This window comes from Cynocephalus volans, chromosome X (genome assembly GCF_027409185.1).
Source record: "Cynocephalus volans isolate mCynVol1 chromosome X, mCynVol1.pri, whole genome shotgun sequence".
Lineage (NCBI taxonomy): Eukaryota > Metazoa > Chordata > Mammalia > Dermoptera > Cynocephalidae > Cynocephalus > Cynocephalus volans.
In genome coordinates this window covers 87,792,557-87,815,852 of record NC_084478.1, presented here as the reverse complement: position 1 = coordinate 87,815,852, position 23,296 = coordinate 87,792,557, and the positions used below count along the sequence as shown (strand labels likewise).

At 37.1% G+C, this 23,296-nt stretch overlaps 1 non-coding gene across 1 annotated transcript; it reads left to right on the top strand.

Moving 5' to 3' along the window:
* Nucleotides 1-22,334: 22,334 nt before the first annotated feature.
* LOC134368774 (U6 spliceosomal RNA) lies at nt 22,335-22,441 on the top strand. The gene has a single exon (XR_010022483.1). It is a non-coding gene; the product is annotated as a U6 spliceosomal RNA (small nuclear RNA).
* Nucleotides 22,442-23,296: the final 855 nt, after the last annotated feature.

Genomic DNA, 23,296 nt, shown 5'->3' with positions numbered 1-23,296 from the left:
ATAGGGCCGTATACTATAACCTTTGAGATTAACTGTTGTTCTAACAGGCAGAAATTATTTGCATCTCCAATATACAAAAATCTATAAGTTAGCATGTAGAAGTCACCAAGTCTGGGACTTTTAATCAATAACAAACAGTGAGTTGAACGAGGTTCATTTTTCTAGATATTCCTTGGGTGGCCCATGCTCTTATATGACATTAAAAGACATGCTACACACGTTTACCTTATTTTCAAGTTTTGAATAATATTTCATAGTAGAATGAATGGGTAAATAGAATTTCCTTCTTAGGACAAAAGTAGACTTTTTAATAATCTGTCATGATGGGACTTGGATTGGTGTACTATAAAAGGAAGAAAAGCCCCAAAACACTAGACTATTGAGCAAAGAACTCTAGTTTTACAGGCAAATGACCCAGCTTCAAATCCTGGTTCTTTCACTTTCTAACCATATGGCTTTGGAAAAATCATTTGCCCTATTTGAGATGGAGACACCCCACTTGTTAAATGGAATGCTAATGATAATCATTTTACGTACTTCACAATGTTAGTATTAAATTACATGAAATGAGGTTTGTGAAAATATGCTCTTGTACATTAATGGCTCCACAAATTAACACAATTGTTACTAGTAACAGTAACATGGCCAATGGAGCCATAGGTAAATTTAATTACCTGAGTTCCTATGTGAATGACTGCTTCTTTAAAAATGTCCAGATTTAAAAATGTAAACTAGAAAAGTCTCCCAGATTTAGTTTCCCTTCATGCCCTCTCAGATTTAGTTTCCCGTCTTAGCCCAGCCACCTCCTTCAGGCCATATTCATCTCCCCTGATCTGAATGATTACTGCACAAAGAATTCAAAGACTATAATTAGTACAAATAGTTTTGTGTGTAATCATATACAGGCTCATCCTGCATGTTATGTGATCCATATGTGTTCCCCTGATTTTTGAAGCTAGATTGTAAGCTCCTACAATCTAAACAGAAATATCAAACCCTTGGCTTTTTTAATGCCTGTTACTGCATCATGCACAGAACTGGGAACAAACTGATAATTAACACTTTGCGTGGCTAGTGAAATAACTGAAACACGATCATCCAGTTTTAAAAAGTGGAATCTCTACCCAGGCTATATGCTATGTGAAGGCATAACATGGTGATAGAGTATTGTGTAGTGTTTAAAGACATATGCTTTGGAGCCAGAGTACCAGGATTTAAATGATAGATGTTTACTTCCTAGCTGTGCACTCTTTGGCAAGTTACTCTTTGTGCCTTAATTTCTTCGTAAATAGCATAGAGAATATAAGAGACCTACCTCAAAGGTGTGATATGGGGATTAAGTAAAAATAATCTTTATAAAAAGTGATTTTATTTGTTTGGTTTTTTGGCAGCTGGCTGGTATGGGGATCCGAATCCTTGAACAAGGTGTTATAACACCATGCTCTAACCAAATGAGCTAACCAGCCAGCCCTATTAAGTTATTTTATAATCATGTGCCTGACGCATAGTAAGTGCTCAAAAATGTAAGCTATTATGATTATTCATATCTACTTCCCACCTAACACTCCCAGACACGATGTCTAAAACAAAGTTTATCTTCAAAAGACGGTTTTAAAATAAAATGAAATAAATGGATTACATTTGTGACAAATTCTTTGGAGCATTCTAAATATATTACTTAGACCTAGAGAGCATGGAAGATGAGAGAATGGAAGTCAGAGGGAATTTTGGAGACGTTTCAGTGTTGGTGGGGTTGTTGGGGGGTGGTGGTGAAAGTTGGGGGATGGGAGTTTCTCAGGGTCAGACAATCTTCATAAAGATTTGGTTCTAAAATTCTAAAGATCACTACAAATTGTTTCTAACTGCTCTTCTTCTACCTTTCTGTTGCCAGACCCTTGTATCTGAAGTGTTGGCCTTTTCTGTCAACACACAATCCATTAAACTCTGATTAAATTGTTTAGATTGGAGCTGATCTTTGACATTTCTTCAGCATCTCAAGGTTGATTGCTATGAACAATAGTTACAAAGGGACTGAGCTAAATTTGGCCTCCAGTAATTTAGAATACATTGGAAAACCGGGGCCACTTTGTAGCTGAGAAATCATCCATTTGGTGTCCTTAGAAGTTGGGGAAGGCCACTCCCTTGCCTGCAATGGAGAAAACAGTTGAATGAAGAATGTTCTAGCTCAATCAGTCTAAGACCTCTAGGAACAAACTTGTAGTCTGACAAAATCAGGTTTACTGACCCATTGCAATGAGGGAGATCAGCACACCAGAAGACTCAAGGGGCATTTCACCAAAAAAAGGAAAAAATAGAATTACCATAGGATTTGAAGGAAGGACGTGTTATAGCCGAGTTTCAAAGGAGACACACTCAGAAGGGAGTTTTAAGATTTATTCCGGCCGGGACCGCAGCAGCCAATTCAAGCTGCGGTGCCAAGCCTGATTTACTTTCGGTTTTTATGCTTAGTTGGGTGTGATCGGATGATTGCTTGTTTTGTTTTAACCAATGCAAGCAAGCCTTGTGTACATAAGCTAATTTTTGCGGTTAGCGTTCGGCAGGCACTCAGGGACTCAGGGACTCTCTGACAGTCCTTGGTCAGGACTTTGAGTGTTCTACCCCCCTCCCTATTATTCTTGAAATGAACCAAAATAGATGTTTTTGCAAAATGATGTTATTTATATTTAACCTTGAGCCGTCAACTAGAGACATCCTGCAAGGCATACAGGCAAGATCAAGCATAACTGGTTTACAGAAGCTAAAATATGCAAGTTATACTTGAGGAGAGTCCTTCTTCTTCTTAAAGAAGTAGACTTGCCTGTTTTCCTCTTATAGAAAAGCTAAGAGCTAGCCGCCTGCGGTTTCTTGCTTACACGAGCACAAGCCTGTGATCATAGAGCTGTAGGGTACAGAAATATTCAGCAGCTTGCACTGGAACAAGATGGGCTAATGATGTTACCTGTAACATACGGAGCCTAAGTGAAATTCAAATGAAGCAGTGTTTTCATAGCCAAAACGGGGCTGTGTGTAAAGGAATCAACATATGGTCTGGAGTATAAAGTGGACTCATGATCCTGTTTTCTTGGAAAAAATAAAGGTAATACAGATGTAGAATGTTATATCCAGAAACCCTTTATGTGAAACTCTGGTACATTGGCTGAAAATCAAGGCTGCTTCTCAAGGTCAAAGTGATTTAGATCTTCCAGGCTTGAGGAAAAGATTTAATTATAGGAGCATGAATGAAGCCTGAGATACTATTGTTGAGATTCTGTAGGGGTCCTTCTGGTCACTTTCAAGTGCTGTGGAATAGATCATGATGCCTAATTTTATCTCAAAATGTATAGATAGTTTTTATTTTTGCATTACTTATCATATTCTTTTTTATTTTAATTTTTAATTTATTATTAGCATATTCATTCTTACAAATCGTGATATTTCTTTATGCCCTTTACCTGACCTCTCACTTCTTGAACCCCCTCCCTCCCTCCCCTCCACCTCTAGTATCCTTAGATTTGTTCTCTCCTTCTGAAAGTTCAACGTATTATCATAGTCTTTTCTTTCTCTCTTTCTTTCCTCCCTCCCTCCCTCCCTCCCTCCCTCTCTTCCTTCTTAGCAGCCAGATATAGTGAGAATATGTGGTATTTCTGTTTCTTTGTCTGGCTTATGTCACTTAACATAATTTTCTCCAGACTCATCCATGTCGTTGCAAATGGCAGAATTTCATTACTTTTTATGAATGTATAGTATTCCATTGTGTATATACACCACATTTTCTTTATCCAGTAATCCATTGATGGATACTTAGGTTGGTTCCATATTTTGGCTATTGTAAATAGAGCTGCAATGAACATGGGAGTGCAGGTATCCCTTCAACATGATGATTTCCATTCCTTTGGGTATATACCTAGTAGTGGGATTGCTGGATCATTTGATAGCTCTATCTGTAACTGTTTAAGAAACCTCCATACTGTTTTCCATAATGGCTGTGCTAATTTACAGTCCCACCAACAGTGTAGAAGAGTTCTCCTTTCCCTGCATCCTCACCAGCATTTGCTATTCTTGGTTTTTTTAGTAATGGCCAGTATAACTGGGGTGAGATGATATCTTAATGTAGTTTTGATTTGCATTTCTCTGATAATTAGTGATGCTGAGTATTTCTTCTGTACCTATTGGCCATTTGTGTGTTTTCCTTTGAAAAACGTCTATTCATCTCCTTTGCCCATTTTTTAATTGGATTATTTATTTTTTATACTTTTATAAAAATATTATATAAATTATATATGTAAGTATTAATATGTGATGTTAATATATAAATATATATATATAAGTATATAAATTATATATAAAATATTTTGTAAATATTATAAGTATTTATTACTTATAATATTCTTATTCTTATCTAGTACCTGATTCAGTTCTTTTTATAACCTACAAGTGGAACACTGAAAAGAAGAGAGAGGGAAAGATTTTCTTAAGATAGTAACTGGGCAAGATATGGAAAAGAGAGAGAAGGAAATGGGGGAGAAACAAAGTTATTAAGCATCTACTCTGTGATAAGCACCTACTCTGTGATATGCTAGGCAGCTAAAAGGGAGTCACATGAACAAACGGGCAAGGGATTGCCAGAGGTGGAATTAATCGAACAGTGAGATTAAAGACAGAGGGAAAAGAAGAAATGACATGTATATATGTATATATGATCATGTGGAGAGAAAGAATATGCCTAGAGAGTGCTCTTCACTTGCCACAAGTACACTGCTTTTCAGTCAGATTCTGAGTAATCGGGAGAGGAAAAAGCAATGTGTGAGGAAAAGTCATGAGCAGGATGTTCATAATACAATGGGCCTGGGTAATCTAGAGCACGTCTAGCAAGAAATGAGCCTCTTTAAGAAAGCTTTCTGAAAGAGGTGATGGAGATGGAGTTGAGCAGGGATTTGTTATCTGCTTTTGTCAGTGCTGGGTACTATCAGTTTTACCCTACTACAATCAGGTAGAAGCCACCTGTCCCAGACATGATAATGCCCGAAGGAGTTCGTTAATTTGGGACTTTATGAAGACAACAGAAGAATTCAGAGAATGCCTAAAAACTCTCTTTAGTAAGAATTAGATGCAGTTTATTTTAAATACTAAAACCGTATAATTTTAATCACTATAAAGATACTTAGTGGAGTTTGGAGATAGGCTTCCAACTTCTCCTCACTAAAGACCTGGTGAGAATCTAAGTGTGTGTGTTTAAGAGAACAATGCCTATCTGGCTCAGCCTGGTACCTTTTTCACCCTGATCCTCCTGAACCTCTTTTACATGTCCCTGGATTTCATGTTTCTCAAAGATTTGTGCTATGATTAGTCAGATAATTTGCAGATTATTCTCAGATTTTGCTTAGGTGATTCCTTTAAACACAGTTTTTAATCAGGTTTCCACAAGATGTTTGTTTCCTTCAATATCTTCTGCAAAATCCTGTTGTCTTCTTTCCTTGTTAACTAGGAAAATAGCTCTGGTCTTTGTTTGCTAGATCTGCAGCTCTCTATCTTACCCGGGTACCCCTTCCTGCCCCTTTCTCTCAAACAATGTTCCTTTGTCTCTCCTGTTAATGTGAATGGGAGTGGTCTGGAGTCAAATGCGATTGTTACACATTCCATTTATCCTTCTCCTTTGGGTGGAGGTATCACTTGCTGATAGGGATTCACACTGAATATGGAGTCCCTTCTCCCTGTTCATTGAGTAGTGCTGTAACCTTTCCTGCAAAGTACTGTTAATATTCTCTAGCTGCAGTAGTAAATCTAATATTGTTTTATTTATACTGATATATACTTTTATGATGTATGAAGCCAATTCTTCAGAGTGTAATAATGTCCAGGGCTTAACACACACCTCTTTTCTTTAAAAATTTACCTTCTGTTAACAAATAAACTTTCTAGAAAAATATGTATGTACTGTATACATAGGGATTCACCTGTTATGCCTAGGGTCTTTGCTTTAAACCTAGCTCAAAGGAAGTGGGTGATTAACCGAGGAGCTGGTAAAGGCAGGGAAACTTTAATCAGAGCTAAGATAGAATTTCTGGACCTGAAATTCTAGGTTCAGGTCTCCTGAATTGTGTATGAAGCTACCTTGTCTAGGAAAGGTCACCCTGGTAGAAGGTAATGTTACCACTGGGAAGAAGACAAGTCAGGGACATAACGATATATACGTTGTTCTAGCCACTGTAAAAGGTAGAATTTTAATAAGCTTAGAGTTTGATATGCCTTGAAGACTATGCGTGGCTTTTGTTTATAGAATGGTATTTTTAATGAAAACACTCTACTCATTTCCTGTGTTTTTGTCCTTACCAAAACCCACAAAATCTTTCACGACACACAACCATATGAAAGAATGTTTTCCATTCATTCAGGATCTGTTTTCATAATGTTTCAAATCTGAGATGAAAATAAAAGTGTTCTTTAAAAAAAAAAAAGTAAAGAATTTCAAACAGGAGTAATGATTACATCTGTTTAATTTCTCATATGTCCACATTCACCTGTCATACGGTGTGGGAATTCTTCCAGCCAGGGGAAATTGTTTAAGTTTTTATATTCTGTTTCTACAAACTTAATTACCCTACAGATATTTGAACAATATAAAAGATCCAATTAGCACAATATTTGGCAAGAAGATAGCATGAACGTATGCAAGAGCTGAGAGGCGTGATTGAGAATTTACCACCGAGTGGAAATATCTTCACTTTTCTTTGGGCCAAATCACAGTCTTTAAGGTTGTATGAGGTATTAGTTGTTTGAAGGAACATAGTTCAATAGGTTTACTTGAGGAAAATATAATGATGAAGTTCATGTGCTTGCTGGGAGGATATAGAGTTACTAGTGGATTCCTTAGAAAATGAGGAGGCAGGACTGAGTAAGTAACTGCTGTTTCATTTTTGATTAAATTTACATTCACTTCAGGTTATTCAGTAATTCTGGAAGTTGCTGGAAAATGAAATATTAATAACACATTTTGAAAAATTGAACTAACTTTCTCTGGCACTTCTGGGTATCTAAGTAGTTTGTCTTCATATCCTTTGTTCTTTTTCTTAATTGCACTGTGAGATTGAGTTCCCCTTCTCTCCCCATCCTGAAAAGGAGAAAGATGGTATATCATGTGACAATGGTGAACTTTATCCAAGCCTGTGCTCCCCCAAAGCAGGAAAAGTTGAGAAATTCCCCCACACTTTTTTGTTCTAAACAGCTAACCACAAAGGAATGTATATTCTGTAGTTGTTGAATGAAGTGTTCTGTAGATATCTGCCAGGTCCAGTTGGTCTAAAGTGTAGTTTAAATCCTCTGTTTCTCTGTTGATTTGTTGCCTGGGTGATCTGTCCAGTGATGAGAGGGGGTGTTCAGGTCCCCCACTATTATCGTATTGGGGTCTATCTCCTTCTTTAGGTCTAATAGTGTTTGCTTTATATATCTGGGGGCTCCAGTGTTGGGTGCATATATGTTTATGATTGTTAAGTCTTCTTGCTGGATCAATCCCTTTATCATTATATAGTGGCCTTCTTTGTTCTTTTTATGGCTTTTGGTTTAAAGTCTATTTTATCCAATATAAGAATAGCTACTCCTGTTTATTTTTGGTTTCCATTTGCATGGTATATCTTTTTCCATTCCTTTGCTATTAGCCTGTGTGCATCTTTACTGGCGAGATGAGTCTCTTGAAGACAGCATATAGTTGGGTCTTGCTTTTTGTTCCAACCCATCAGTCTTTTGAGTGGGGAGTTTATTCCATTTACATTTAGGGTTGTTTTGAGATGCATTGTCTTATTCCTGGCATTTTCTGGCTTTTTGTTTAGATGTTTTGAGTATCATTTATTCTTTCTTCTCCCTTGATTATTGGTCTTCAATGTTTGTGCAATGATTTTGAGGTGGTAAGATTTAGTTTCTTTTGTCTTTCTCATTTGCATTTATGTTTTACTGATAGATAATGTTCTTATTTGTGTATTCATGGTAGTGATTATTGTTTTTCAGATTCCAGATGCAGGACACCCTTGAGAATTTCTTTCAGGACTGATCGTGTGGTGATGAACTCCCACAATTTTTGTTTGTCTGGGAAATAAAATATTTCTCTCATTTCTGAAGAATAGCCTTGCTGGGTATAGTATTCTTGGCTGGCAGGATTTTTTTTCTTTTTGTATTTTGCATATGTTATCCCATTTTCTTCTTGCCTGTAGAAGAATTAATACCAGTTCTCTTCAAACTACTGTAAAAAATTGAATCAGAGGCCAGCATCACCCTGATACCCAAACCAGACAGAGATACAACAATGAAAAGAAAACTACAGACCAATGTCTCCGATGAACATCAAGACAAAAGTCCTTGATAAAACACTAGCAATAAAAATGTAGCAACACATCAAAAAAAAAAAATACACATTGAGGCCCATGGAACCCCCCTCATTCTGACAAGGGAGACCAGGGGCTTCTGGTGGCAGCTTGGTCATCATTTGGCTGGGTGAGGACATCAGGGGTTGTGGCTGAGGCCCTTAGCTCACCCCCACTGTCCAGGCTCAGAGGCCTGGGGTGCTTCCAGTGGTGGCACAGTGGTTGTTGCTGGGCTGGGTGCAGAAGTTGGGGGGCATGAGTGAGGCTCTTGGCTCCCCATCGCCCTGGCTTATAGGCCCAGGGTGCTTCCAGTGGTGGTTCAGAGGTTGTCAATGGACTGGATGCAGTCATCGAGGGAGTGTGGCTGAGGTCCACAGCCCTCCCCCCTCCCTGGCTTGGGAGCCCAGGGTGACTCCAGTACTTCTTGGTTTTATAGGTGTTCTTTGGTGGTGTTAGACCTTTACTGGTTAATATTAAAACTTTGCCTCTGATCTGTGGTTATTTTGTTTTTTCTTTCAGTTCTGTTAGATTATTCACTGTTCCCACCACTTCAACTCTGCACTGGAACTAATTTGTTGTCCTTTGGTTGCTTCCTCAATGAGGGAACTTCCTGAGGGAACTTCCTAAGGGAACCAGAACTTGAACCCTGTGGTTGAGCTAAATTGATGCTTTGTTGCTGATTCTCTGGGGAAGGCTTTTTGTGCAGTTCACGTTTTAATTGTTGACCTTGTCATCAATTCCAGGTCTGATGAGGACTGGTGTTACACTTCTCTCTGTGTAATGGAGATGCAAAACAGGATTACTCAAAGCAACATGAATGCAATGAGAAGCCCGAAGGGACTGCACCTCAGCAACTCCTCTGTTAGTGGAGAAAACTGGGTACAGCCCTGATTCAAAGTTAGCTTCTGTTTTTTATTGTAAAGACAAGGAAGTTTCACAAGAAAAATCACTTGATTCAATCATTTCAAAAGGACACAAAGATATGGGCAATGTGACAAAAGTTATCAATAGCTAAGTATAGCTTAAACAATGGAAACTAGTAACATCATTTAAATTAAAAGGTGACATTCCAAAGTACAATTTGTGAAAAGCTAAATTGATAAGACTGCAATCATTATCTAACCCAAAATATAACCTCTCCCCAAATGATTTAAGCAAAAGTTACATTCTTATGATAATTGTCTCTAAAGTTTCCACCAACAGCTTGCCCTTAGCAAACATTTTTTTCACATTTTTCCATACAGCAATTCCTTCAACATATTTTAACAACAATCAGTATGTTAAATAGTCAAAGTACATAATCCCATCCCTAAATAGTGATTAGAATTGATTAGATGGGCTTTTGCCACACTATCTGTGGACTTAAGTCCATTAATTGAGGGCTTTTGCTGCATATATGCATTACCTAAAAACCCTATTCTAAAAATCAACTGAGAATCAACATATACTTGATTAGAATTGATTAGATAGTCTTTTGCCCCTGGCTGTGGACTTTTGTTCCCTAAATCGAGGGCTTTTGCCCCATACATGCATTACCTAAAATCCCTATTCTAAAATTCAAATGAGAATCAAGAGTTCTAATGCTCTACAGTCTGGTACACATGGGTTTTGTGGAAACTCTGGTCTGGGCCTGAGTCTTTTCAGCAAACTGCCCCCCATGCAGTTCTATATTCCTGACCAGTCTCCACTGAGTGGTCCTGTGCTGATTGGAGGGCAGATCAGTTGTCCATGCTGTGCTCCAACATTCCCCTGGTGGGCCAGTATCCCCTACCCCCTGTACTCCAAACACTTCCCATGGGATAGGCCATGTGCCGGTCCCTTTTAATGACTCACTGGCCTCTGAGTGGCTTCTTTTTTCAGTTGTCTGTGGCCCCTCACTCCTGTGTGGGTCCATGGGAACTCTGTTAGTGGTCTTGCTGGCTTGGGGGTCACCAAAGCACTCTTCTCCCTTGCAGCCTCCAAGGAACTTCATATGAAGGGCACAGCTGTGGCTTTTACCACCTCTTGCTCCATGTGCTCACCAGGGCGAGCGCTGAAGTGGCCAGGGCTCAAAATGTTTGGAGTGGTCATATCTTTCTTTCTTCATGGCTTCTCCTGCCTTCATGAACTCCATAGGTCTCTCCTCTTCTTCCCCTGAGCTCTAGCAGTCCTAGCTTAGCTGTTGTTGCTTTTTTTTTTTCCATTGTGTGAATTTATTTTTTAAATTTTTATTTTTATTTTTTTAAATTTTATTTTATTTTGTCAATATACAATGTGGTTGATTGTTGTGGCCCATTACCAAAACTCTCTCTCTCCTCCCTCTCCCCCATCCCTCCCAACAATCTCCTTTCTGTTTGCTTATCGTATCAACTTCAAGGAATTGTAATTGTTGCTTTTTAATAGTTATAAACTGATTGTGGGAGAGAATGACACTGGGGATGTCTATTCTGCCATCTTGACTGGAAGTCCTTTCTCTAGTTCTCCATGCCCTTTCTACCTTCAGTTTTTGGTGGTCCTTGCTACAAATTGACTAATAAGGAATTCCTTCTACCCTGAGCTGCACATTCATTTACATAGTTTTGGAAATGAATTAACCTTAGATCCAAAAAATAAAATGAAAGGCCTTTGATGATAGTAATGGTGATGGGAAAGGTTTGGGAGCCAGAAGTTCTGTCCAATAAAGCCTCAAATTCCTTCACAGAGTGGGATTTTTATTCCACTTATCCTTGGAAATGCAATATCTAGATGTAGAAGTAATGCATGGGGGAAGGAAGAGAGCTTTTGTGGAGATCACAGATTCTTATGTTTGAGTGGTGGCCCCAGGACAACTGCCTCTCCAGCCCCAGAATGCATATATTTATTTTGTGCTCTCAATGATGTAATTATAAGTGTAAATAGTTGTAGAGAATGTAATTTCTAGTGCATTGCAAATATCGACATTTTAAAATAAAATTTTTACCTCATAAATGTAACCAGTGAAATCTAAGTAACATAGCAATTTGATACCCACCATCGTCAGTTTAGAAAATATGTAGATGAGCTCTTAAAAGTCAGAAAATTTTTATTGTTAATTTTTCTCCTTGAACTTATAATTTTGTTCTATTTTCCCCACATAATTTTATGCTAATGTAATACAGTTTTATGCTTGAAAGTCTCTTATTTATAATCTCATACTTTTCTAAGACAAAATATGTATATAAATAATTTTTTTAGTTTTTATTTATTTATTTATTTGGTGGCTGGCCAGTACAGGGATTGAACCCTGGACCTTACTGTTATCAGCACCACTCTCTAACCAACTGAGCTAATGAGTCAGCCCCAAATTTTTAATTTTGAAAATATTAACAGTGAGTATACATTTCTAAATTTTAAAAATTCTTTGGAATTGAGTTCCCATTATGATAGTTATTGGTATGCAAACGATTAAACCATTATAAATGTATTAAATCAATTAAATGTATGAATCGATTAAACCATTAAATATAAAAGTAAATTTTTGTTCAAAAATGTTATCTCTAATGAACTGAACTCTTCCTCCAATGGTTGATGTATCAGTGGATTAATATTCTTTTTTTTTGTAAGGAAATGAAATTTATTGCATACAGGCTGGGAAGTGTAAAGTCCAGGGTGGATTAATATTTTTTATTGCTATAGTAAGAAAGGGTTTTGCATCAATTCTATCACTGATTTTTGTTTTTATTGTTATAAGCACTGAGAAACTTTGTTCACATAGATACATAGATTAAAATGAAAGAAATTTTGTTGTGGCAGTGTCATTTAAATTTTGGAACACTTTCCAAGTTGTATGTTAAAATCACATTTGATCCATTATCAAGATTTATTTTTATGGACCTATGAGCTTCAATTTTATATGAACCCAAAGAATTGGAAACCATTTCATTTGCAACAATATTTATAACCCAATTATTACTTATTCATATATTACTATTCATATTTTCAACATAAAAGCAATGTTTTGAATTTTGAAAACCTTTGTTTGGTATCCTGGAGGTTTCTACACTCTGGTGCAATGCACAGTAGTAAGATTCAAGATAGGCCTTTGTATTGTAAAATGGGAGAATGGAGACTGAAGAAAGGGCCAGAAAGTTCTACATGGTTTCAGGTAGGTTCTCAGATTAATTTCAATAAAGTACAAATGAAAGTTGAGGACCTGAACTCAATTTCCTTAAAGCCACTCATGTCTTTTACTCCTTGCGAAGTTCCATGCACTACCAAGGGAGTGTATTTCCCAGTTAAAGATGACTTCCTTAACAGACAAGTGCTGGTAGAACTCTTTCATTGGTAAAGTCCAAAGTGTGAAAGGACGGGAATAGTCCTGTATAGTGCTTTAATCTTTGGACTCAACATTCAAAGGTCAGAAACCACAAAAATACCATTTTCTCTATATTCAACTAGCTACATGGGATGTTGCAAGCAATATCCTCCCACCATTTTGCCCAGCCACCATGGATGACGATTGTTAGTACTCTGAGAACCCCCAAAAAGGAAGCACTATCAGAACCATAGGACTGTCAATACTGGAAAGGGCCTTGAAGATCATCTGGTCAACCCCCAAATTAACAGATAGGAAAAGTGAGGCCTAGAGAGGTGACATGACTTACTAGTGCTGAGCCATGTTACATCTGAGGCAAAAGAAAAACATCAGTAATATTGATCCAGTCTTTATTTAAATTTTTGATGTTTTGTTCATCATGGATTTTTGCATTAATTTTCATTTTTAGAAATATTGCATTAAGATATTATTTATCTTGTTTACCGAGTTTTTTAGAGTCCCTTTAAATTTTGCACCCCAAAGGTGAGTGCCTCACTCTCCTCATTCTAGTCTTGGCCCTTTGACTTACCCAAGATTATCCAGCTAAGAGGTGGCAAAGCTGGGAATAGAACCTAAGACTCCTGACACTTAAGGTAAGGCCAAAAAGTCAATCCACCTTTTAATAATGTCTACAAGTGGGTTCTCACCCAATATATCACATCCTGTTTCTATCTCACTCTCTCTTGTTTTTCCTCTCCTAATACTCCCCAACTGCCCAAACTACTTGACATATTCAACCGAGCACTTTGTCACTTATTCAAGATCATACAAGTATTGACAGAATAGGTTATTAAAGGTTCATATGCTAGATGCCAGCATGTTCTTTCATATAATACCATTCCTCATTTTCTACCAACTTCACTTCTATTCATTTAACAGAGCAAGAAAAGTCTAATAAAGCTCAGGAGCCTCCCTTTGCTTCATCTCTGATTAACTCAGAAATCACCTGTATGGATGTTTAATCATTGTTGATCTGTAGAAAGTTGGGCATGAACCATCTATTCCACTCATCTTTCTGAAAACCTGTAACCGTGCTAATATATCTGTGGAAGTTTTGTGTACCTTTTTTCTCTTACATTTTGGTGGGTGTGTGGGACTCATTCTCACAAATGTATCTGAGAAAGAGATTTTAATTAAAATAACCTGGACACCCAATTAACCTAAACAACTACAACAACAAAACAAAACAGAAACTTTTTCCCTCTGTTCTTTTCCATTTCACTCCCTTTAATGTGAATACTTACAAATTGCAAGTCAGTTCAAGTGACCCGAATGTGCAAATACAGAGAGAGCATTAAGTTGATGGCTGAACATTTCATTCATCATATTCATTTGTTACATCTGCCATGAGTGCACAGACATGTCTGAAAAGTACTGTATATAGAATTTGATCTTGCTTGCCTTGATTTTCTTACCTGTATTTTCATCACAGAATAAAGAAGTAAGTAGTGTATATTTGCCATACAACAAAACAACTGATTTAGATGATTGGTATTTGCATTTTCTCACGATTCATATTTTTCCCTGGGGCTGCTGTATTTTTAGTGTTGCTAATATGCTGAGTTTATTTTCTTTATACTGTGACTTGTAGACATTACTCAGAAATACTTAGAAAATATCTCCTCTGTGGTGAAAAAAAAAACCCAAATGCCTAAGAAGGATATCAAATAAGTTCAATACCATCTCTAGAGATGTCCACACTTCCCCCCCAGACCCATCCCACAGACTTAGGTCTCCACATAAAGTGTAGATGGTGGAACTCTTAAAAATGCTTTCTTGGCTGAGGACTAAACTAATCCAGGTTAATAATCTTCTCTCTAAGAATTGAGATTAAGAAAATCATGCTCCCATTTGGGGAAAAAAGATATAACTATAAGGGGACTTCAAAAAGTTTGGAAAAATGTAATTAAAAGATAAAATAGGGGCTGGCTGGTTAGCTCAGTTGGTTATAGCATGGTGCTGATAATACCAAAGTCCAGGTTTCAATCCCTGTACTGGCCAGCTACCAAAAAACAAAAAAAAAGATAAAAATATCAAATATAAACTTTATTTTATTTCTTGACATAAGCTCCATCAAGTTCAAGATACTTTTGTAAGCAGTGATACCAGTCATTTAGTCCATCCCTAAAGAACTGAGGGTCCTGGGGATATAACCATGTCGATGCAGTCTTTTGTACATTATTAACTGAAGAAAAAAAGGTACCTTTTAAAAATTTCTTAATGTTAGGAAACAAAAAGAAGTCACAAGGAGCCAAAGCAGAATTGTAACGTGGATGCCTAATAATTTCCCATTGCAACTCTCACAAAATTGCCCTTATTTGTTGAGAAGAATGAGCAAGAGCATTGTCATGGTGGAGAAGGACTCTCTGGTGAAGATTTCCTGGGTGTTTTTACACTGAAGCTTTGGCTAACTTTCTACAGACAAACAAGCAGATGTTATTGTTCATTGGCCCTCCAGAAAGTCAACAAGCAAAATGCCTTGAGCATGCGAAAAAACTGTTCCCATGACCTTTGCTCTTGACTGGGACTACTTCTACCTTTGGCTATTTACCTTTGTCTAGCAGTAACGGCTATTGCTTTGATTGTGCTCTGTCTTCAGGATCATACTGATGAAGCCATGTGTTATCTCCTGTTATAATTCTTCAAAGAAATGCTTCAGGATCTTGATACCACTTGTTCAAAATTTCCAGTGAAAGCTCTGCTCTTGTTTGCCACTGATTTGGGCGCAATGATTATGGCACCCATCAAGTGGAAAGTTTGCTCAACTGTAATTTTTCAGTCAGAATTGTGTAAGCTGAACCAATTGAGAAGTCTGTGGTGTTGGCAATTGTTTTTGCTGCTAATCATTGGTCCTCTTCAATTAGGGCATGAACAAGCTTAATTTTTTCCTTGCAAATGAATGGGGATGGTCTGCCACCACAGGCTTCATCTTCAATACCATCTTGTCCTTTCTTAAAACAAGTTATCCATTTGTAAACTGCTGATTTCTTTGGGGGCATAGTCCTCATAAACTTTTCATAAAGCATCAGTGATTTCACCATTCTTCCACCCAAGCTTCACCATAAATTTGATATTTGTTTTTGCTTCAATGTTAGCAGAATTCATGTTGCTCTGACAGGGGATATTTTCAAACTGATGTTTTAGCCTTCCTCGTGCCTCAAACTAGATCTTGTTCAGATATGTTAAAACAAGTTAGTATGAGTTTATTTTGGTGCAAAAACTTTTTGAAATACATGCGTAGTTTTCTCATAGCATACATTTTCCATGAACTTTTTGAATACCTCTTGTATTTAAGATATTAAACAATTAAAAGTAATATTGTATTTGATTCAACAGGCATTGAGGACTTTCTATGGGAAATCACTCTGTTAAGTATCATGAGAGGTTCAGAAATAGCCAAGGCACTATCTCTGAGAGGAAGGAGCTTTAGGTCTTGCAGAATGGGAGACAATCAAATAAATTATTCCAATATAAGACAGAATAACTACCAGTATTTTACTAGAGGCACAAGCACTGGCTCTACAAGAGGTAGAGATTATAAAAGAAGGAGAGATTTATTCTAAATAGGACAATCAAGACAGTGAACTCTATATTGCAGACAACTGAGGCAGCAAAGGTTATTAAATGAACGGTTGGTAGGATCAAGACAGAAGGAATACTATCAAAGTGTACTTTTGAAAAAGTTAAAACATGATTTATAAAAATATGTAGTATGTATAGTGACATACAGTGATCTTATATTGGAGATATATTTAACTCATTAATGAGAAAATCAATAGGATTTTCTGATGATTTGAAGGAGGGTATGAGAAACACACACATATATAATATATTGTATATAATTAGTGGAAAACAGAATACTGGAATAAGATTGCAAAGTTGCATTCAAACTAGTTAACAATACTCTAATATTACTTTGAAAGGTAATAGTAATTGTAATTTTTGCAGTATTACTTCCAAGGACTAGATAGTCTTTCTTAAATAGTCAAAATAATTATAGCTAACATGTATTGAGTAGTAATTACCTGCCAGACACTGTGCTAGACACGTCCATATTTGTCTACCTTAATCTCTGAAGCAACCTTGGTGTGGTAGGTATTATTATCCCCATTACACAGATGAGGTAACTGAGCCCAGAGAGATTAAAATAACTTGCCTAAAGAGACTTAGTGAGTAAATAACAAAGCCAAACATGGTCTACAGGCCCAGAAAATTCCCTAAACTTGTGTGAACTGAGTTTACCTCCATTAAGTATCTGAAATCAGAAGAGAGTTCCCTAATGCCCTCATGCCCCCAATTCAGGGCTATGTATTTTTATGAAGTTTTCTCATTTTACATCTTCCTGCTCTTTGCATCCTTCTGTCCAGGTCCTAAGAAAAGTGAAAAGGAAGGCTATGACTGTATTGTAATGCATGCCTGCATCTGTTATAAGAGAATAATGTTCTAGCAATTACACATTGTTACTTGAAAGTATTAAGAATTTGCCTCCAGTCAAAGCAACAGGAACAGATATCTCCATATGTGAGGAACAAAATTCAAAGTCTTAGAAGCCTCAAGAATTGAGTTTGCTAAGCTGGATCTTTACCTTAAAGTGTGGTTCTAATCTCTAGGGGCTTGTGATGCATGGGCTTAACAGGGAGGGGGAACCTTTTTCATTGCAGGTGGGAACTGGCAGCCCATCTTCCGGTCCTTCAGGTTTTTTCTGTTACTCTGATTGACGTCATATGGCTACCAACAGCTGAGCCCTACAGCTGTGAGTATTCTTTCCCAGGAGCAAACCAATAATTGCATTTCACAGTACAGGAGGATGATAACTGAGAAACCCAGGCAGTCGGTTCCTTTAGAGTTTTCACCAATTTTTAAAAATCCAAACATTGTGAGTCACTTTCACAGAGGACTTGAGGGAACAAGTACCCAAAGATTTGGGGGACTCCAAAAGTGATTTACTAGTAGGCTGAAAGAGAGATTAAGAAATAGCACCCTCTCAGGAAACTCTTCTCTTCCCGTCTTTCTGGCAAAAGAAAGCACTTTCCTTGAGCAATACTAAGGGCTTGTTATAATGTTGGCTAAAAAATAAAAAGAAAAAATGTTCCTCTTCAAGGATGTGGAGAGATATATGGATTCAATTACAAAAATTCAGAAGAGACCAACAAGGAGGAGAGTTATCTGAAATGAGAGGAGGGACAAACTAAATAGTGCTACTACTTTACAAGGGGCACAGAGAATGAGAGAAATTGAAGAAGGTGTTAATGTTGCCAAAAAATGTATTATATAGTAATTGTGGCTAGCCTAGTCAAAAAAAAAAATGTGGCCAGCAAAATATGTAGTAGCTGCCCAATGGCATCTGAGGACATTGGGGAGGGGTATGGCTGCCCAAAATATTTCTCCACTGCCTGTTACCATTTCTGAAATGTCATCATTAAAATTCATTCATTTGTGTATTTATAGGTTTCTCTGTGTTTGAGAGGCTCCTGTTAAATTGCAAACACAGCCCACCTCTCCTAGAGAATATTGCCAAATATGGCACATAAAAACAGAGGACACCCAGTTAAATTTGAATTTCAGATAAACAACTTTTTTTTTTTAGTATAAATATTTCCCATTGTCTATCTGAAGTTCAAACTTACCCAATGCCCTGTATTTAATCTGGCAACTCTACTAGGGAGGGGAACACCCTAAATTGTGACCAATTAATACCTCAGCAAAGATTAGCTGATAATTCTCAGAACCAAGATGCCTGCTCAGAAGGAATACTTCTCTTGTTTGCTGCAGAAAAAGCACTTAGGATAAAGACTGAGAGGAGCAGGCTGTCCCTGACTGCAGGTGAATTAGACATTGGTCCCACTCTCTTCAGGGTACAGTGATCCCATTTGCAATAAGAGGCCTGCAAGCAGTTGTTGCTCGTTTCCAAATATTTCCATTCTGTTCTGTGGTAAGCCATTTATCTGGCCTTATTTGCACTGTAGATTAAAATAAGGGGATAGCAGTACCTTAAATACAGGGTGGGGGGGGAAGTAATTTATTACTGAATAGAGATGAGAGGGATGTCTTAATTTGGCTAACATGATTTTAACTCACACATTTTCTTTTTTAATTTTCTTCTTCAGGCTATCTTAGATTTTACGCACGTACCTCCCCCCACCCCCCCGCCATCCCCCAGGTTAAGGATGGAGCCCACAGTTCTTTAGACTTGGTCTAGAGCTACTGAGAAAGCAGGTGAAATTAGAAGAGGATCTCGCTCATTGCCAGTTTGTACCAGTAGTTGCATTTTCCCACTTCACCCCCCTTATGACTACCCTTTGTGCCCAAATTACTAGATTAGTGGTCCAGAATATCTTCTAACTACTTAAACAGGTAAATGGCACTATTTTTTGTGGAAATGTAGATTTGGTAAGAAAAACACTTAAACATTTTAAAACAAAGAGATTTGTTATGAACTAAATATCACAGTGTCTACATGTATCAAAATATTACTCTGTACTCCATACCATAAATTTGTACAATTATTACATGTCAATTAAAAATAAATTAAAAAAAAATTAAAAAGTAAAATTTGCAAAAAGGTTAAGGGTAAAACCTGAGATCAAAAAAATTTTATGCTTGCAGATGTTCTATTTTAGGTTGTCCTCTCACACTTTTAAGAGATCTGTGTGGATTCTCTTCTGCCTTTTAGGTTACCTCAATGGAAAAAAAATAATAACAAATCTTGCCTTACATCTTAATTTACTGTTCTGAATCATCTGTTTATATTTAAGAAATATTCTTAAGGTGAAATAATAGCATCTGTTTATTTTTTCAACTCCTATATAAACAAAAAGTTCAGATTTTTAAGAATAAGAACAATTAGAGCTCAGAAATATTGCTCTGTCCTTGGATTTAACGTCAAGCTTCCAAGAGCCCAGCTCTATAACTGTTTTGTTTTGGTTTTTTCTGGGTGGCTGGCCAGTACAGGGATGGAACCCTGGACCTTGGTGTTATCAGCACCACACTCTAACCAACTGAACTAACTGGCCAGCCCATTTCTATAATTCTTGTGAGCATGTGTTTGTTCACTCATCTCCCTTTCCTCTTATCCCCCTTTGCCAACTCTCTATCCTCTCTTACTGTTGGGTTTAACAAAGAAACTGCTCACTGGGGGGTGGCTGACAGTTCTGGTTTAGGTCAATGAAGAGATGTAATAATTTGGGGCCCTTATACATATGTAAGACAAATATTAGAAAAAACTGAATCAGGGAAGTCATCCAAATGCAGATGCTTCAGGTAAAGATGTAAGCATTCCTTTTTTAAGTCACAGCATTATTCAAATATAATTCACATACCATTCACCCTTTTAAAGTATAATTTAACAGTTTTTATTATACTTTTAGAGTTGTGGAACCATCACCACAATCAATTTTAGAAAATTTTCCACACTCCCAAAATAAACACTGCACCCATTAGCAGTCGCTTCCCATTTCTCTCCAACTCCACCCCCAACCCTAGGTAACCACTAGTCGACTTTCTGTCTCTATGGATTTGCCAAATCTGGACATGTCACATAAATGGAATCATACAATATGTGGCCCTTTGTGTCTGTCTTCTTTCATTTAACATGTTTTTAAGGTTCATCCATGTTGTAGCATGTATCAGTACTTTTCTCTTTACTGCTCAGTAATATTCCATTATATGAGGATATCATTCTCTAGGTGACAGGCATTTGGGTTGCTTCCACATTTTAGCTATCATGAATAATGCTGCTATGGACATTCACATACAAGTTTTTGTGTAGATATATGTTTTCATTTCTCTTGAGTATATACCTAGGAATGGAATTGTTGGGTCTTATGGTAATTCTATGTTTAGCTTTGTGAGGAACTAAAAAATTATTTTCCAAAGTGGCCATACCATTTTACATTCCCACCAACAAGTCATGATGATTTCAATTTGCCCACAGCCCTGTCAACACTTATTTTTCATGTTTTAAATTATAGTCATCCTGGAAGTGGTATCTCACTGTGGTTTTCGTTTGTATTTCTCGATGGCTAATGAAGTTGAATATCTTTGCAGGTGCTTCTTGGCTATCTGTATATCTTCTTTAAAGAGATGTCTATTCATATTTTTCACACACTTTTAATTGTGTTATGTACATTTTTATTGTTTAGAAACATTCCTCAACCCACGCTCTAGTCTCGACTAGCTGTTGTCAAGACATTAGCTGTTTGGGGCCAACCAGCATCAGTTCCCCCTCGTCTGGTAGCACACTATGATTTCCTTTTGAGGAAGTACCTCCTTTCTGCAGTGTGCCACTTCTATGGACTACATGAACCTGCCATTTCTGGGAAAGGGGTATGCACATGAAACAATCTAGGCCAATCAGACACTCTCCCCCATAACTCTGAATCTTGGAGAGATTAAAAAGTTATGTTGCTAATTTTTACAGTTGTAGTGTACTGAGGAGATTATTGATTAATTCTTGTTATCCAGGTCCTCTCCTTGCCCTAATTCTTGTCATTTCTAAGCCTAGTTACTTAAACTTTCCTTCTTTACTTAACATCATTTCAGTAAATTCCTTTTCTGCTTAAAGTAGACAGAATTTGTTTCTATTGCTTGCCACCAAAAGAATCTAATCAGTATTGATTTCCCACCTCTGTGCTCCTATAAAACCTTAGTACCTAACACAAATCTTACATGATTCTCTCTTTACTTTGTCTTTCCTGTTAGAGAGTGTGAGCTCCTTAAGCATAGAAACAATATCTTATTTATGTCTTTATTCCCAGTGTTTAACACTATACTTTATAAATGGTCTTTAAAGAGCATTCAAAAAATTTTAAAAAATTATTTAGCAAACAGTTATTATGTACCTACATGTAGCAGGCCCTGTTCTAGACTTCTCCATGAGGCTTCACTAGTCAGTCATGACATCATTAAAGTACTTAGAGCAACTGAATCTTAAAAAATATAATTTTCTTCATGGAGGTTGTGAAATGGATTGAATGTTCATGATCCCCTAAAATTCATATGTTGAAAACCTTTATTCCCAAGGTGATAGTATTTGGAGGTGGGGCTTCTGGGAGATAATTAGGTCATGAATGAGAGAAGAAATTATAAAAGAGACCCCAGAGACCTCCTTTGCCCTTTCCACCATGTGAGGACACAGCAAAAAGGCGACTGTCTATGAATCAGGAAACAGGACCCCACCAGACACTGAATCTGTTGGCACCTTGATCTTGGACTTCCCAGCCTCCAGAATAGTAAGAAATAAATTTCTGATGTTTATAAGCCACCTAGTTTATGATAATTTGTTATGGCAGCCTAAATGGACTAAGACAGGCATTTTAAAAGAAGAGATGAACTAACTGGAAGAGCTAGGAGAAAACTACAGGAACAATGTAGTACATTACGTTAAAATGCCTCTAGAGGAATCTACAAAATTGAGAAAAATGCAGGGCTAGTACAACATTTATATAACTTGCAGGGTCAGAATGCAATAAAACCAGATGGATATTTAGATAATGATGAAAAAGAACAAATAAGAGAAAGCAAAAAAGAGATTTGCAAAGTATGGATTTTATTAGATAGAATAATGAATTATTCTAATTCATTATGTGGCTCCAAAAATACTTTCATTGCTTGGAAAATATTTTGTTCCACTCAAATTAGTTATTGTCATTTGTTTTTAAAAACCATACTGACTGCTCACTTTGGCAGCATGTATACTAAAATTGGAATGATACAGAGAAGATTAGAATGGCCTCAGCATAAGGATGACATGCAAATTCATGAAGCATTCCATATATTTCTGCTGCATACTCGACTATATTGATATAAGAAGAGTCAACAGTAGAGCCTGCAAATAGAGGAGGAAATCTTTATCCTCATAGCCAACCCCAGAGTAAAAGAAGAAGTGTGTCCTCTACCAGATGACCAAACATCAATGAAAAAATACTACAACTACAAACAAACAAGAGGATATGACACAACTGAAGGAGTACAGTAATGCACAAATACCAGACCCCATAGAACAGGGATACCATGAAAGGTCTGAAAAGGAATTCCAAGCAAAGATCTTAAGATATCTTGAAGAGATAAGAGAAGACTCAATTAGAGAACACAAGGAAGCAAGAAAAAAATATCCGGAATATGAAAGAGGAAATTTGCGAAGAGATTAATACCTTAAAAAAGAGTGTAGCACAACTCCTAGAAATGAAAGATTCACTCAATGAAATAAAAAACACAACAGAGAGCTTGAGAAGCCAGCTAGAGCAAGCAGAAGAAAGACTTTCAGATCTCAAAGATGGTCTTTTCTGAATAACACAGGAAGACAACCCCCCCAAAAGAAAAAAAGAGTTAAAAATAATAAAGAAAATGTAAGAGAGCTAGCAGACAACCTCAAGTGCTCTAATATCCAAATCATGGGTATTCCAGAAGGGGAGGAGAAAGGAAAAAGTATTAAAAACCTATTCAAGGAAATAACAGAAAACTTCCCAGGGGTAGGGAGAGATGCAGACATTCAGACCCAGGAAGCTCAAAGGTCCCCAAACAGGTTCAATCCAAACATATCCTCTACAAGACATGTTATAGTTAAATTGGCAAAACTCAAAGACAAAGGGAGAATTCTAAAAGCAGCAAGAGAAAAGCACGAAATCACCTTTAA